General features: G+C 44.4%; 1 pseudogene; it reads left to right on the top strand.

Annotated features, from left to right (window-relative positions):
• Nucleotides 1–16,997, top strand: part of LOC129846454 (intermembrane lipid transfer protein VPS13C-like) — a 49,500-nt pseudogene that overhangs the window by 17,937 nt on the left and 14,566 nt on the right.

The raw sequence follows: 16,997 nt of genomic DNA, 5'->3' as shown, positions 1-16,997 counted from the left end.
GGGAACAGAACGATCCTCACAGCTCTGTGTTATAGGGAACAGAACGATCCTCATAGTTCTTTGTTATAGGGAACAGAACGATCCTCACAGCTCTGTGTTATAGGAAACAGAACGATCCTCACAGCTCTGTGTCGTACAGACTGATAGGGAACAGAACGATCCTCACAGCTCTGTGTTGGTCAGACTGATAGGGAACAGAACGATCCTCACAGCTCTGTGTTATAGGGAACAGAACGATCCTCATAGCTCTGTGTTGTACAGACTGATAGGGAACAGAACGATCCTCATAGCTCTGTGTTATAGGGAACAGAACGATCCTCACAGCTCTGTGTTATAGGGAACAGAACGATCCTCATAGCTCTGTGTTGTACAGACTGATAGGGAACAGAACGATCCTCACAGCTCTGTGTTGGTCAGACTGATAGGGAACAGAACGATCCTCATAGCTCTGTGTTGTACAGACTGATAGGGAACAGAACGATCCTCATAGCTCTGTGTTGTACAGACTGATAGGGAACAGAACGATCCTCATAGCTCTGTGTTGTACAGACTGATAGGGAACAGAACGATCCTCATAGCTCTGTGTTGTACAGACTGATAGGGAACAGAACGATCCTCATAGCTCTGTGTTGGTCAGACTGATGGGGAACAGAACGATCCTCATAGCTCTGTGTTGTACAGACTGATAGGGAACAGAACGATCCTCATAGCTCTGTGTTGTAGGGAACAGAACGATCCTCATAGCTCTGTGTTGGTCAGACTGATAGGGAACAGAACGATCCTCACAGCTCTGTGTTATAGGGAACAGAACGATCCTCATAATTCTGTGTTATAGGGAACAGAACGATCCTCACAGCTCTGTGTTATAGGAAACAGAACGATCCTCATAGCTCTGTGTCGTACAGACTGATAGGGAACAGAACGATCCTCACAGCTCTGTGTTATAGGGAACAGAACGATTCTCATAGCTCTGTGTTGGTCAGACTGATATGGAACAGAACGATCCTCATAGCTCTGTGTTGGTCAGACTGATAGGGAACAGAACGATCCTCATAGCTCTGTGTTGTACAGACTGATAGGGAACAGAACGATCCTCATAGCTCTGTGTTGGTCAGACTGATAGGGAACAGAACGATCCTCATAGCTCTCTTATAGGGAACAGAACAATCCTCACAGCTCTGTGTTGTACAGACTGATAGGGAACAGAACGATCCTCATAGCTCTGTGTTATAGGGAACAGAACGATCCTCACAGCTCTGTGTTATAGGGAACAGAACGATCCTCATAGTTCTGTGTTATAGGGAACAGAACGATCCTCACAGCTCTGTGTTATAGGAAACAGAACGATCCTCACAGCTCTGTGTCGTACAGACTGATAGGGAACAGAACGATCCTCACAGCTCTGTGTTGGTCAGACTGATAGGGAACAGAACGATCCTCACAGCTCTGTGTTATAGGGAACAGAACGATCCTCATAGCTCTGTGTTGTACAGACTGATAGGGAACAGAACGATCCTCATAGCTCTGTGTTATAGGGAACAGAACGATCCTCACAGCTCTGTGTTATAGGGAACAGAACGATCCTCATAGCTCTGTGTTGTACAGACTGATAGGGAACAGAACAATCCTCACAGCTCTGTGTTGGTCAGACTGATAGGGAACAGAACGATCCTCATAGCTCTGTGTTGTACAGACTGATAGGGAACAGAACGATCCTCATAGCTCTGTGTTGTACAGACTGATAGGGAACAGAACGATCCTCATAGCTCTGTGTTGTACAGACTGATAGGGAACAGAACGATCCTCACAGCTCTGTGTTGTACAGACTGATAGGGAACAGAACGATCCTCATAGCTCTGTGTTGTCCAGACTGATAGGGAACAGAACAATCCTCATAGCTCTGTGTTATAGGGAACAGAACGATCCTCATAGCTCTGTGTTGTAGGGAACAGAACGATCCTCATAGCTCTGTGTTGGTCAGACTGATAGGGAACAGAATGATCCTCACAGCTCTGTGTTGTCCAGACTGATAGGGAACAGAACGATCCTCATAGCTCTGTGTTGGTCAGACTGATAGGGAACAGAACGATCCTCATAGTTCTGTGTTATAGGGAACAGAACGATCCTCATAGCTCTGTGTCGTACAGACTGATAGGGAACAGAACGATCCTCACAGCTCTGTGTTGGTCAGACTGATAGGGAACAGAACGATCCTCATAGCTCTGTGTTGGTCAGACTGATAGGGAACAGAACGATCCTCATAGCTCTGTGTTGTACAGACTGATAGGGAACAGAACGATCCTCACAGCTCTGTGTTGTACAGACTGATAGGGAACAGAACGATCCTCATAGCTCTGTGTTGTCCAGACTGATAGGGAACAGAACGATCCTCACAGCTCTGTGTTATAGGGAACAGAACGATCCTCATAGTTCTGTGTTATAGGGAACAGAACGATCCTCATAGCTCTGTGTCGTACAGACTGATAGGGAACAGAACGATCCTCACAGCTCTGTGTTGGTCAGACTGATAGGGAACAGAACGATCCTCATAGCTCTGTGTTGGTCAGACTGATAGGGAACAGAACGATCCTCACAGCTCTGTGTCGTACAGACTGATAGGGAACAGAACGATCCTCATAGCTCTGTGTTATAGGGAACAGAACGATCCTCATAGCTCTGTGTTATAGGGAACAGAACGATCCTCATAGCTCTGTGTTATAGGGAACAGAACGATCCTCACAGCTCTGTGTTGTACAGACTGATAGGGAACATAACGATCCTCACAGCTCTGTGTTGTACAGACTGATAGGGAACAGAACGATCCTCATAGCTCTGTGTTGTACAGACTGATAGGGAACAGAACGATCCTCACAGCTCTGTGTTGTACAGACTGATAGAGAACAGAACGATCCTCATAGCTCTGTGTTATAGGGAACAGAACGATCCTCACAGCTCTGTGTTTTACTGACTGATAGGAAACTCAGTCCCAATCAGGAACATCCAATGTTCCTCTCCCTGCCTGACCCAAATCACGTGTCCCAGGTATGACCCAGGTGCGTCCAGCCATCTGTTCCTCATGTGGAAACAGTGTGTTTGATCTCACAGCCTAATAGCCATTAAGATACAGAGGGGTATACATTGCATAACCCCCCTGTATTACAATTACCCAGACAGAACACACACTCTCTCACATATGAACACACAGTAGACTGTCTACAGCAGGTTAATTAATGCCTGTTCTTCAGTTCAGTTGTACCACTGTATATGGTGTGTTGGATAAATGATCTACAGAGCTTATTGAGGAAAATGCACATGTCTATAAAACAGGAGAGGAGAAGGAGAGCGTGTGACAAGATAATGAGGGAGGAGAGGTTAGAGAGTTTAACACCGTCAGTGTTGATGCAGTACTTCATACAGGGATCTATAATATAATGAGGGAGGAGAGTTTAACACCGTCAGTGTTGATGCAGTACTTCATACAGGGATCTATAATATAATGAGGGAGGAGAGTTTAACACCGTCAGTGTTGTTTCAGTACTTCATACAGGGATCTATAATATAATGGGGGAGGAGAGTAACACCGTCAGTGTTGATATAGTACTTCATACAGGGATCTATAATATAATGGGGGAGGAGAGTAACACCGTCAGTGTTGATGCAGTACTTCATACAGGGATCTATAATATAATGAGGGAGGAGAGTTTAACACCGTCAGTGTTGTTTCAGTACTTCATACAGGGATCTATAATATAATGAGGGAGGAGAGTAACACCGTCAGTGTTATAGTACTTCATACAGGGATCTATAATATAATGAGGGAGGAGAGTTTAACACCGTCAGTGTTGATGCAGTACTTCATACAGGGATCTATAATATGAGGGAGGAGAGTTTAACACCGTCAGTGTTATAGTACTTCATACAGGGATCTATAATATAATGAGGGAGGAGAGTTTAACACCGTCAATGTTGTTGCAGTACTTCATACAGGGATCTATAATATAATGAGGTTAGAGAGTTTAACACTGTCAGTGTTGTTTTAGTACTTCATACAGGGATCTATAATATAATGGGGGAGGAGAGTTTAACACCGTCAGTGTTATAGTACTTCATACAGGGATCTATAATATAATGAGGGAGGAGAGTTTAACACCGTCAGTGTTGATGCAGTACTTCATACAGGGATCTATAATATAATGAGGGAGGAGAGTTTAACACCGTCAGTGTTGATATAGTACTTCATACAGGGATCTATAATATAATGAGGGAGGAGAGTAACACCGTCAGTGTTATAGTACTTCATACAGGGATCTATAATATAATGGGGGAGGAGAGTTTAACACTGTCAGTGTTGATGTAGTACTTCGTACAGGGATCTATAATATAATGGGGGAGGAGAGTTTAACACTGTCAGTGTTGTTGCAGTACTTCATACAGGGATCTATAATATAATGGGGGAGGAGAGTTTAACACTGTCAGTGTTGATGCAGTACTTCATACAGGGATCTATAATATAATGGGGGAGGAGAGTAACACCGTCAGTGTTATAGTACTTCATACAGGGATCTATAATATAATGGGGGAGGAGAGTAACACCGTCAGTGTTATAGTACTTCATACAGGGATCTATAATATAATGAGGGAGGAGAGTTTAACACCGTCAGTGTTGTTTCAGTACCTCATACAGGGATCTATAATATAATGAGGGAGGAGAGTTTAACACCGTCAGTGTTGATGTAGTACTTCATACAGGGATCTATAATATAATGAGGGAGGAGAGTTTAACACTGTCAGTGTTGATGTAGTACTTCATACAGGGATCTATAATATAATGAGGGAGGAGAGTTTAACACCGTCAGTGTTGTTTCAGTACTTCATACAGGGATCTATAATATAATGAGGGAGGAGAGTTTAACACCGTCAGTGTTATAGTACTTCATACAGGGATCTATAATATAATGAGGGAGGAGAGTAACACCGTCAGTGTTATAGTACTTCATACAGGGATCTATAATATAATGAGGGAGGAGAGTTTAACACCGTCAGTGTTGATGCAGTACTTCATACAGGGATCTATAATATGAGGGAGGAGAGTTTAACACCGTCAGTGTTATAGTACTTCATACAGGGATCTATAATATAATGAGGGAGGAGAGTTTAACACCGTCAATGTTGTTGCAGTACTTCATACAGGGATCTATAATATAATGAGGTTAGAGAGTTTAACACTGTCAGTGTTGTTTTAGTACTTCATACAGGGATCTATAATATAATGAGGGAGGAGAGTTTAACACTGTCAGTGTTGATATAGTACTTCATACAGGGATCTATAATATAATGAGGGAGGAGAGTAACACCGTCAGTGTTATAGTACTTCATACAGGGATCTATAATATAATGGGGGAGGAGAGTTTAACACTGTCAGTGTTGATGTAGTACTTCGTACAGGGATCTATAATATAATGGGGGAGGAGAGTTTAACACTGTCAGTGTTGTTGCAGTACTTCATACAGGGATCTATAATATAATGGGGGAGGAGAGTTTAACACTGTCAGTGTTGATGCAGTACTTCATACAGGGATCTATAATATAATGATGGAGGAGAGTTTAACACCATCAGTGTTGATGTAGTACTTCGTACAGGGATCTATAATATAATGGGGGAGGAGAGTAACACCGTCAGTGTTATAGTACTTCATACAGGGATCTATAATATAATGGGGGAGGAGAGTAACACCGTCAGTGTTATAGTACTTCATACAGGGATCTATAATATAATGAGGGAGGAGAGTTTAACACCGTCAGTGTTGTTTCAGTACCTCATACAGGGATCTATAATATAATGAGGGAGGAGAGTTTAACACCGTCAGTGTTGTTTCAGTACTTCATACAGGGATCTATAATATAATGAGGGAGGAGAGTTTAACACCGTCAGTGTTATAGTACTTCATACAGGGATCTATAATATAATGAGGGAGGAGAGTAACACCGTCAGTGTTATAGTACTTCATACAGGGATCTATAATATAATGAGGGAGGAGAGTTTAACACCGTCAGTGTTGATGCAGTACTTCATACAGGGATCTATAATATGAGGGAGGAGAGTTTAACACCGTCAGTGTTATAGTACTTCATACAGGGATCTATAATATAATGAGGGAGGAGAGTTTAACACCGTCAATGTTGTTGCAGTACTTCATACAGGGATCTATAATATAATGAGGTTAGAGAGTTTAACACTGTCAGTGTTGTTTTAGTACTTCATACAGGGATCTATAATATAATGGGGGAGGAGAGTTTAACACCGTCAGTGTTGATATAGTACTTCATACAGGGATCTATAATATAATGGGGGAGGAGAGTTTAACACCGTCAGTGTTGTTGCAGTACTTCATACAGGGATCTATAATATAATGAGGGAGGAGAGTTTAACACCGTCAGTGTTATAGTACTTCATACAGGGATCTATAATATAATGAGGGAGGAGAGTTTAACACCGTCAGTGTTGATATAGTACTTCATACAGGGATCTATAATATGAGGGAGGAGAGTTTAACACCGTCAGTGTTATAGTACTTCATACAGGGATCTATAATATAATGAGGGAGGAGAGTTTAACACCGTCAATGTTGTTGCAGTACTTCATACAGGGATCTATAATATAATGAGGGAGGAGAGTTTAACACCGTCAGTGTTGATGCAGTACTTAATACAGGGATCTATAATATAATGGGGGAGGAGAGTAACACCGTCAGTGTTGATATAGTACTTCATACAGGGATCTATAATATAATGAGGGAGGAGAGTTTAACACCATCAGTGTTGATATAGTACTTCATACAGGGATCTATAATATAATGAGGGAGGAGAGTTTAACACTGTCAGTGTTGATGCAGTACTTCATACAGGGATCTATAATATAATGATGGAGGAGAGTTTAACACCATCAGTGTTGATGTAGTACTTCGTACAGGGATCTATAATATAATGATGGAGGAGAGTTTAACACCATCAGTGTTGATGTAGTACTTCGTACAGGGATCTATAATATAATGGGGGAGGAGAGTAACACCGTCAGTGTTATAGTACTTCATACAGGGATCTATAATATAATGGGGGAGGAGAGTAACACCGTCAGTGTTATAGTACTTCATACAGGGATCTATAATATAATGATGGAGGAGAGTTTGACACTGTCAGTGTTGATGCAGTACTTCATACAGGGATCTATAATATAATGAGGTTAGAGAGTTTAACACCGTCAGTGTTGATATAGTACTTCATACAGGGATCTATAATATAATGGGGGAGGAGAGTTTAACACTGTCAGTGTTATAGTACTTCATACAGGGATCTATAATATAATGATGGAGGAGAGTTTAACACCGTCAGTGTTATAGTACTTCATACAGGGATCTATAATATAATGAGGGAGGAGAGTTTAACACTGTCAGTGTTGATGCAGTACTTCATACAGGGATCTATAATATAATGATGGAGGAGAGTTTAACACCATCAGTGTTGATGTAGTACTTCGTACAGGGATCTATAATATAATGATGGAGGAGAGTTTAACACCGTCAGTGTTGTTTCAGTACTTCATACAGGGATCTATAATATAATGAGGGAGGAGAGTAACACCGTCAGTGTTATAGTATTTCATACAGGGATCTATAATATAATGAGGGAGGAGAGTTTAACACCGTCAGTGTTGATGCAGTACTTCATACAGGGATCTATAATATGAGGGAGGAGAGTTTTACACCATCAGTGTTGATGCAGTACTTCATACAGGGATCTATAATATGAGGGAGGAGAGTTTAACACCATCAGTGTTGATGCAGTACTTCATACAGGGATCTATAATATAATGAGGGAGGAGAGTTTAACACTGTCAGTGTTATAGTACTTTATACAGGGATCTATAATATAATGAGGGAGGAGAGTTTAACACCGTCAGTGTTATAGTACTTCATACAGGGATCTATAATATAATGAGGGAGGAGAGTTTAACACTGTCAGTGTTATAGTACTTTATACAGGGATCTATAATATAATGAGGGAGGAGAGTTTAACACCGTCAGTGTTATAGTACTTTATACAGGGATCTATAATATAATGAGGGAGGAGAGTTTAACACCGTCAGTGTTATAGTACTTTATACAGGGATCTATAATATAATGAGGGAGGAGAGTTTAACACCGTCAGTGTTGTTTCAGTACTTCATACAGGGATCTATAATATAATGAGGGAGGAGAGTTTAACACTGTCAGTGTTGATGCAGTACTTCATACAGGGATCTATAATATAATGAGGGAGGAGAGTTTAACACTGTCAGTGTTGATGCAGTACTTCATACAGGGATCTATAATATAATGAGGGAGGAGAGTTTAACACTGTCAGTGTTGATGCAGTACTTCATACAGGGATCTATAATATAATGAGGGAGGAGAGTTTAACACTGTCAGTGTTGATGCAGTACTTCATACAGGGATCTATAATATAATGAGGGAGGAGAGTTTAACACTGTCAGTGTTGATGCAGTACTTCATACAGGGATCTATAATATAATGAGGAGAGTTTAACACCGTCAGTGTTGATATAGTACTTCATACAGGGATCTATAATACCTCTCCACTGGAAGACGTTTTGAAGGAAAATCTTACAGGGAAATTATATTACAAAACACAGACTAGTCTGCCTGCCGTACTGTTTCATCAGTATTTACTTACGGGTGGTCCCGGGAATCGAACCTACAATCCTGGCGTCGCAAGCATGATGCTCTACCGACTGAGCTACAGAAGACCGGAGTCATGTCTGTGTGATTTCTAATCCTCTTCCTTGTCTTTGTGTCTGTCCAGGAAAAGCTGAAGGACGGCATCAGTACCAAGGACCAGGAGATCAAAGACTACCAATATAGTATGTACCATGGGCAACATACACACACACACACACACACACACACACACACACACACACACACACACACACACACACTTTCCATTACAAAAGACAGCAAAAGGTGTCCAATCAATCCATTTTTTTAAATTAAAGTTTTCATTTGACTCTCCATGGCAACCAGCCAGCCAATCCAGGAAGGGAAACCATTCATCATGTTACTTTTAAGTGTTGGATCCTTTTATCTTATCCTCTCTGTGAAACCTGGTACACGTGTATATACTGGCTGGGTATATACTGGCTGGGTATATACTGGCTGGGTGTATACTGGCTGGGTGTATACTGGCTGGGTATATACTGGCTGGGTGTATACTGGCTGGGTGTATACTGGCTGGGTATATACTGGCTGGGTGTATACTGGCTGGGTATATACTGGCTGGGTATATACTGGCTGGGTATATACTGGCTGGTGTATACTGGCTGGGTGTATACTGGCTGGGCATATACTGGCTGGGTATATACTGGCTGGGTGTATACTGGCTGGGTATATACTGGCTAGGTATATACTGGCTGGGTGTATACTGGTTGGGTGTATACTGACTGGGTATATAGTGGCTGGGTATATAGTGGCTGGGTATACTGGCTGGGTATATACTGACTGGGTATATACTGGGTATACTGGTTGGGTATATACTGACTGGGTATATACTGGCTGGGTATATACTGACTGGGTATGTACTGGGTATACTGGTTGGGTATATACTGACTGGGTATATACTGACTGGGTATATACTGACTGGGTATGTACTGGGTATACTGGCTGGGTGTATACTGGCTGGGTGTATACTGGCTGGGTGTATACTGGCTGGGTATATACTGGCTGGGTGTATACTGGCTGGGTGTATACTGGCTGGGTATATACTGGCTGGGTGTATACTGGCTGGGTGTATACTGGCTGGGTATATACTGGCTGGTGTATACTGGCTGGGTGTATACTGGCTGGGTATATACTGGCTGGGTATATACTGGCTGGTGTATACTGGCTGGGTGTATACTGGCTGGGCATATACTGGCTGGGTATATACTGGCTGGGTATATACTGGCTGGGTGTATACTGGCTGGGTATATACTGGCTAGGTATATACTGGCTGGGTGTATACTGGCTGGGTGTATACTGGTTGGGTGTATACTGACTGGGTATATAGTGGCTGGGTATATAGTGGCTGGGTATATAGTAGCTGGGTATACTGGCTGGGTATATACTGACTGGGTATATACTGGGTATACTGGTTGGGTATATACTGACTGGGTATATACTGGCTGGGTATATACTGACTGGGTATGTACTGGGTATACTGGTTGGGTATATACTGACTGGGTATATACTGGCTGGGTATATACTGGGTATACTGGTTGGGTATATACTGACTGGGTATATACTGACTGGGTATATACTGGGTATACTGGTTGGGTATATACTGGCTGGGTATATACTGGCTGGGTTAATACTGGCTGGTTAATACTGGCTGGGTATATACTGGGTATACTGGCTGGGTATATACTGGCTGGGTATATACTGGGTATATACTGGCTGGGTATATACTGGCTGGGTATATACTGGCTGGGTATATACTGTTTGGGTATATACTGACTGGGTATACTGGCTGGGTGTATACTGGCTGGGTGTATACTGGCTGGGTATATAGTGGCTGGGTATATAGTGGCTGGGTGTATACTGGTTGGGTGTATACTGGCTGGGTGTATACTGGCTGGGTGTATACTGACTGGGTATATAGTGGCTGGGTATATACTGGCTGGGTATATACTGACTGAGTATATACTGGGTATACTGGTTGGGTATATACTGACTGGGTGTATACTGGCTGGGTATATACTGGCTGGGTGTATACTGGCTGGGTGTATACTGGCTGGGTATATACTGGCTGGTGTATACTGGCTGGGTGTATACTGGCTGGGTATATACTGGCTGGGTATATACTGGCTGGTGTATACTGGCTGGGTGTATACTGGCTGGGCATATACTGGCTGGGTATATACTGGCTGGGTATATACTGGCTGGGTGTATACTGGCTGGGTGTATACTGGCTGGGTATATACTGGCTAGGTATATACTGGCTGGGTGTATACTGGCTGGGTGTATACTGGTTGGGTGTATACTGACTGGGTATATAGTGGCTGGGTATATAGTGGCTGGGTATATAGTAGCTGGGTATACTGGCTGGGTATACTGGTTGGGTATATACTGACTGGGTATATACTGGCTGGGTATATACTGACTGGGTATGTACTGGGTATACTGGTTGGGTATATACTGACTGGGTATATACTGGCTGGGTATATACTGGGTATACTGGTTGGGTATATACTGACTGGGTATATACTGACTGGGTATATACTGGGTATACTGGTTGGGTATATACTGGCTGGGTATATACTGGCTGGGTTAATACTGGCTGGTTAATACTGGCTGGGTATATACTGGGTATACTGGCTGGGTATATACTGGCTGGGTATATACTGGGTATATACTGGCTGGGTATATACTGGCTGGGTATATACTGGCTGGGTATATACTGTTTGGGTATATACTGACTGGGTATACTGGCTGGGTGTATACTGGCTGGGTGTATACTGGCTGGGTATATAGTGGCTGGGTATATACTGGCTGGGTGTATACTGGTTGGGTGTATACTGGCTGGGTGTATACTGGCTGGGTGTATACTGACTGGGTATATAGTGGCTGGGTATATACTGGCTGGGTATATACTGACTGAGTATATACTGGGTATACTGGTTGGGTATATACTGACTGGGTATATACTGGCTGGGTATATACTGACTGGGTATATACTGGGTATACTGGTTGGGTATATACTGACTGGGTATATACTGGCTGGGTATATACTGACTGGGTATATACTGGGTATACTGGTTGGGTATATACTGACTGGGTATATACTGGCTGGGTATATACTGACTGGGTATATACTGGGTATACTGGTTGGGTATATACTGGCTGGGTATATACTGGCTGGGTTAATACTGGCTGGGTTAATACTGGCTGGGTTAATACTGGCTGGGTATATACTGGGTATATACTGGCTGGGTATATACTGGCTGGGTATATACTGGCTGGGTATATACTGGGTATACTGGCTGGGTATATACTGGCTGGGTATATACTGGCTGGGTATATACTGACTGGGTATACTGGTTGTGTATATACTGACTGGGTATATACTGGTTGGGTATATACTGGCTGGGTATATACTGTTGGGGTATATACTGACTGGGTTTATACTGGTTGGGTATATACTGACTGGGTATATACTGGTTGGGTATATACTGACTGGGTATTTCCTGGTTGGGTATACTGGCTGGGTGTATACTGGCTGGGTGTATACTGGCTGGGTATATACTGGGTATACTGGCTGGCTATATACTGGCTGGGTGTATACTGGCTGGGTGTATACTGGCTGGGTATATACTGGTTGGGTGTATACTGACTGGGTGTATACTGGTTGGGTGTGTATACTGACTGGGTGTATACTGGCTGGGTGTATACTGGCTGGGTGTATACTGGCTGGGTGTATACTGGCTGGGTGTATACTGGCTGGGTGTATACTGACTGGGTGTATACTGGTTGGGTGTATACTGGTTGGGTGTGTATACTGGCCTATATTGTCCTCTGTCTTCCCAACCTTCTAAAGATGAGGAAACCCTGTCTGTCTCTGAACGTCTTGGTTGGGTCTGTTACTGTTCTCTCCGTCTGTCTGTCTCTGAACGTCCAGTGACTGTCTCTGAACGTCCAGTGACTGTCTCTGAACGTCCAGTGACTGTCTCTGAACGTCTTGGGACTGTCTCTGAACGTCTTGTGACTGGCTGTCTCTGAACGCCTTGTGACTGTCTGTCTCTGAACGTCCTGGGACGCTGTCTCTGAACGTCTTGGGACTGTCTGTTACTGTTTTCTCCGTCTGTCTGTCTCTGAAAGTCCTGTGACTGTCTCTGAACGTCTTGTGACTGTCTGTCTCTGAACGTCCTGGGACTGTCTGTCTCTGAACGTCTTGTGACTGTCTGTCACTGAACGTCTTGTGACTGTCTGTCTCTGAACGTCTTGTGACTGTCTGTTACTGAACGTCTTGTGACTGTCTGTCTCTGAACGCCCTGTGACTGTCTGTCTCTGAACGCCCTGTGACTGTCTGTCTCTGAACGTCTTGGGACTGTCTGTCTGTCTCTGAACGTCTTGGGACTGTCTGTCTGTCTCTGAACGTCTTGGGACTGTCTGTCTGTCTCTGAACGTCTTGTGACTGTCTGTCTGTCTCTGAACGTCCTGTGACTGTCTGTCTGTCTCTGAACGTCTTGTGACTGTCTATCTGTCTCTGAACGTCTTGGGACTGTCTTTCTCTGACCGTCTTGTGACTGTCTGTCTGTCTCTGACCGTCTTGTGACTGTCTGTCTCTGTTCTCTCCGTCTGTCTGTCTCTGAACGTCTTGGGTCTGTCTGTCTCTGAACGTCTTGGGACTGTCTGTCTCTGACCGTCTTGGGTCTGTCTGTCTCTGAACGTCTTGGGACTGTCTGTCTCTGACCGTCTTGGGACTGTCTGTCTCTGACCGTCTTGGGACTGTCTGTCTCTGACCGTCTTGGGACTGTCTGTCTCTGACCGTCTTGGGACTGTCTGTCTCTGACCGTCTTGGGACTGTCTGTCTCTGAACGTCTTGGGACTGTCTGTCTCTGTTCTCTCCGTCTGTCTGTCTCTGAATGTCTTGTGACTGTCTGTCTCTGAACGTCCTGTGACTGTCTGTTTCTAGGATTGAGGTGAATGCTAATCCTGAATTAAGAAGCACTTTCATTAGAGAATCTCCAACGAGCACGGTGTCTAGTCCAACCAACCCTAGATGTTGGAGGGGGGATGATCCATCAAGATGTTGGTCTCATATTAAAGTAGAATTCATAGGATGTTCTCTCTCTCTCTCTCCGTGCAGTTTTCAAACCCATCTTTGCCTCTGCTAAAATGGTAATGAACCCGAGTGCTGAGATTGAGCTGACGTCTCCCAAAACCACCCTGTACCTGGAGGTTCAGAATGTAGCGGTAGAGATGACCAAACCACAGGTACGAACACGCACACACACACACACACACACACACACACACACACACACACACACACACACACACACACACACACACACACACACACACACACACACACACCACACACGCACAGACACACACACACACGCACAGACACACACACACACACACACACACACACACACGCCAATTTAGAACATAGCTGATCAAACCTTCTTGGCGTTGATTCTGCTGACTTGGAGAAGGGTTTACTTCCTGTAGTTGATAATGTGTTTGTTTTGTCCTACTAAAACCTAGTGGAATGAACTGACTGAAAGTGGCTCTGGACGCTTTGCGTCTGTTAAATTACTAAAATGTAAATGTATAATCGGCCGTGCAGACCTGACCTGGGTCAAATACATATCAAATATTTAATATGCACTTGATTTAGCTGGTTCCATGGTGTTAGATACACCAGTCTCCACACCGGTCTCCACACCAGTCTCCACACCGGTCTCCACACCGGTCTCCACACCGGTCTCCACACCCGTCTCCACACCAGTTTCCACACCGGTCTCCACACCGGTCTCCACACCGGTCTCCACACCCGTCTCCACACCAGTTTCCACACCCGTCTCCACACCAGTCTCCACACCAGTCTCCACACCAGTCTCCACACCAGTCTCCACACCAGTCTCCACACCAGTCTCCACACCAACAGTGAAGAGGCGACTCCGGGATGCTGGCCTTCTAGGCAGAGTTACAAAGAAAAAGCCATATTTTAGACTGGCCAATGAAAATAAAAGATTAAGACGGGCAAAAGAACACAGACACTGGACAGAGGAACTCTGCCTAGAAGGCCAGCATCCCGGAGTCGCCTCTTCACTGTTGACGTTGAGACTGGTGTTACTATTTAATGAAGCTGCCAGTTGAGGACTTGTGAGGCGTCTGTTTAGAGTCTACAGACTGATATCATGTTGTCTCTTCCTGTTCAGTACCTAACCACGGTGGACCTGCTACAGTCTATAGACTGATATCATGTTGTCTCTTCCTGTTCAGTACCTAACCATGGTGGACCTGCTACAGTCTATAGACTGGTACCTAACCATGGTGGACCTGCTACAGTCTATAGACTGGTACCTAACCATGGTGGACCTGCTACAGTCTATAGACTGATATCATGTTGTCTCTTCCTGTTCAGTACCTAACCATGGTGGACCTGCTACAGTCTATAGACTGGTACCTAACCATGGTGGACCTGCTACAGTCTATAGACTGATATCATGTAGTCTCTTCCTGTTCAGTACCTAACCATGGTGGACCTGCTACAGTCTATAGACTGGTATCATGTTGTCTCTTCCTGTTCAGTACCTCACCATGGTGGACCTGCTACAGTCTATAGACTGATATCATGTTGTCTCTCCCTGTTCAGTACCTAACCATGGTGGACCTGCTACAGTCTATAGACTGATATCATGTTGTCTCTTCCTGTTCAGTACCTAACCACGGTGGACCTGCTACAGTCTATAGACTGGTACCTAACCATGGTGGACCTGCTACAGTCTATAGACTGATATCATGTTGTCTCTTCCTGTTCAGTACCTAACCATGGTGGACCTGCTACAGTCTATAGACTGGTACCTAACCATGGTGGACCTGCTACAGTCTATAGACTGATATCATGTAGTCTCTTCCTGTTCAGTACCTAACCATGGTGGACCTGCTACAGTCTATAGACTGATATCATGTTGTCTCTTCCTGTTCAGTACCTAACCATGGTGGACCTGCTACAGTCTATAGACTGATATCATGTTGTCTCTTCCTGTTCAGTACCTAACCATGGTGGACCTGCTACAGTCTATAGACTGCATGGTGAAGAATGGACCCTACAGGAAGTTCAGACCTGAAGTACCTGTTCACACAAATGCCAAGCACTGGTAAGTCAACCAGCCAGCCAGTCAACCAGCCAGTCAACCAGCCAGTCAACCAGCCAGTCAACCAGCCAGTCAACCAGCCAGTCAACCAGCCAGTCAACCAGCCAGTCAACCAGCCAGCCAGCCAGTCAACCAGCCAGCCAGTCAACCAGCCAGCCAGTCAACCAGCCAGCCAGTCAACCAGCCAGTCAGTGAACCAGCCAGTCAGTGAACCAGCCAGTCAGTCAACCAGCCAGTCAGTCAACCAGCCAGTCAGTCAACCAGCCAGTCAGTCAACCAACCAGCCAGCCAGCCAGTCAACCCGCCAGTCAACCCGCCAGTCAACCAGCCCGTCAGGCAGCCAGTCAACCAGCCAGTCAGTCAGTCAATCAGTCAACCAGCCAGCCAGCCAGCCAGCCAGTCAACCAGCCAGCCATCCAGTCAGCCAACCAGTCAGCCAGCCAGTCAGTCAGCCAACCAGTCAGCCAGCCAGTCAGTCAGCCAACCAGTCAGCCAGCCAGCCAGCCAGTCAGTCAGCCAACCAGTCAGCCAGCCAGTCAGTCCACCAGCCAGCCAACCAGCCAGCCAACCAGTCACCACTCCATACATTCTAATGAGCAGTACTAGTCAATGTTGTTCATGGTATCTGTTTATCAGGATGGGGTCAACACAATTTGAACTTTTTAAATATTTTTAGTTGTTGTTGAAAAATCCATAATTGAGGGGTGTGTACCTGCGGACATGTTGTTAGGATATTGTTGTGTCGGGAGTTTCACCGAGTGTTATTTTTAAACTTCGGGTTGAGGTTTTATTATACGGGGACACAATGCCCATTGATCAACATCTCAGCACCTTAACTACGGTGTGACGGTGTTTCCGGGTGGAAGTACAGTATGAACAGCACCTTAACTACAGTGTGATGGTGTTTCAGGTGGAAGTACAGTATGAACAGCACCTTAACTACGGTGTGACGGTGTTTCCAGGTGGAAGTACAGTATGAACAGCACCTTAACTACGGTGTGACGGTGTTCCCAGGTAGAAGTACAGTATGAACAGCACCTTAACTACGGTGTGACGGTGTTTCCAGGTGGAAGTAC

The sequence above is a fragment of the Salvelinus fontinalis genome, unplaced genomic scaffold, assembly GCF_029448725.1.
Source record: "Salvelinus fontinalis isolate EN_2023a unplaced genomic scaffold, ASM2944872v1 scaffold_0551, whole genome shotgun sequence".
NCBI lineage: Eukaryota > Metazoa > Chordata > Actinopteri > Salmoniformes > Salmonidae > Salvelinus > Salvelinus fontinalis.
Note: the sequence above shows the minus strand (reverse complement) of the source record. Positions and strands in the feature narration are given on the sequence as shown.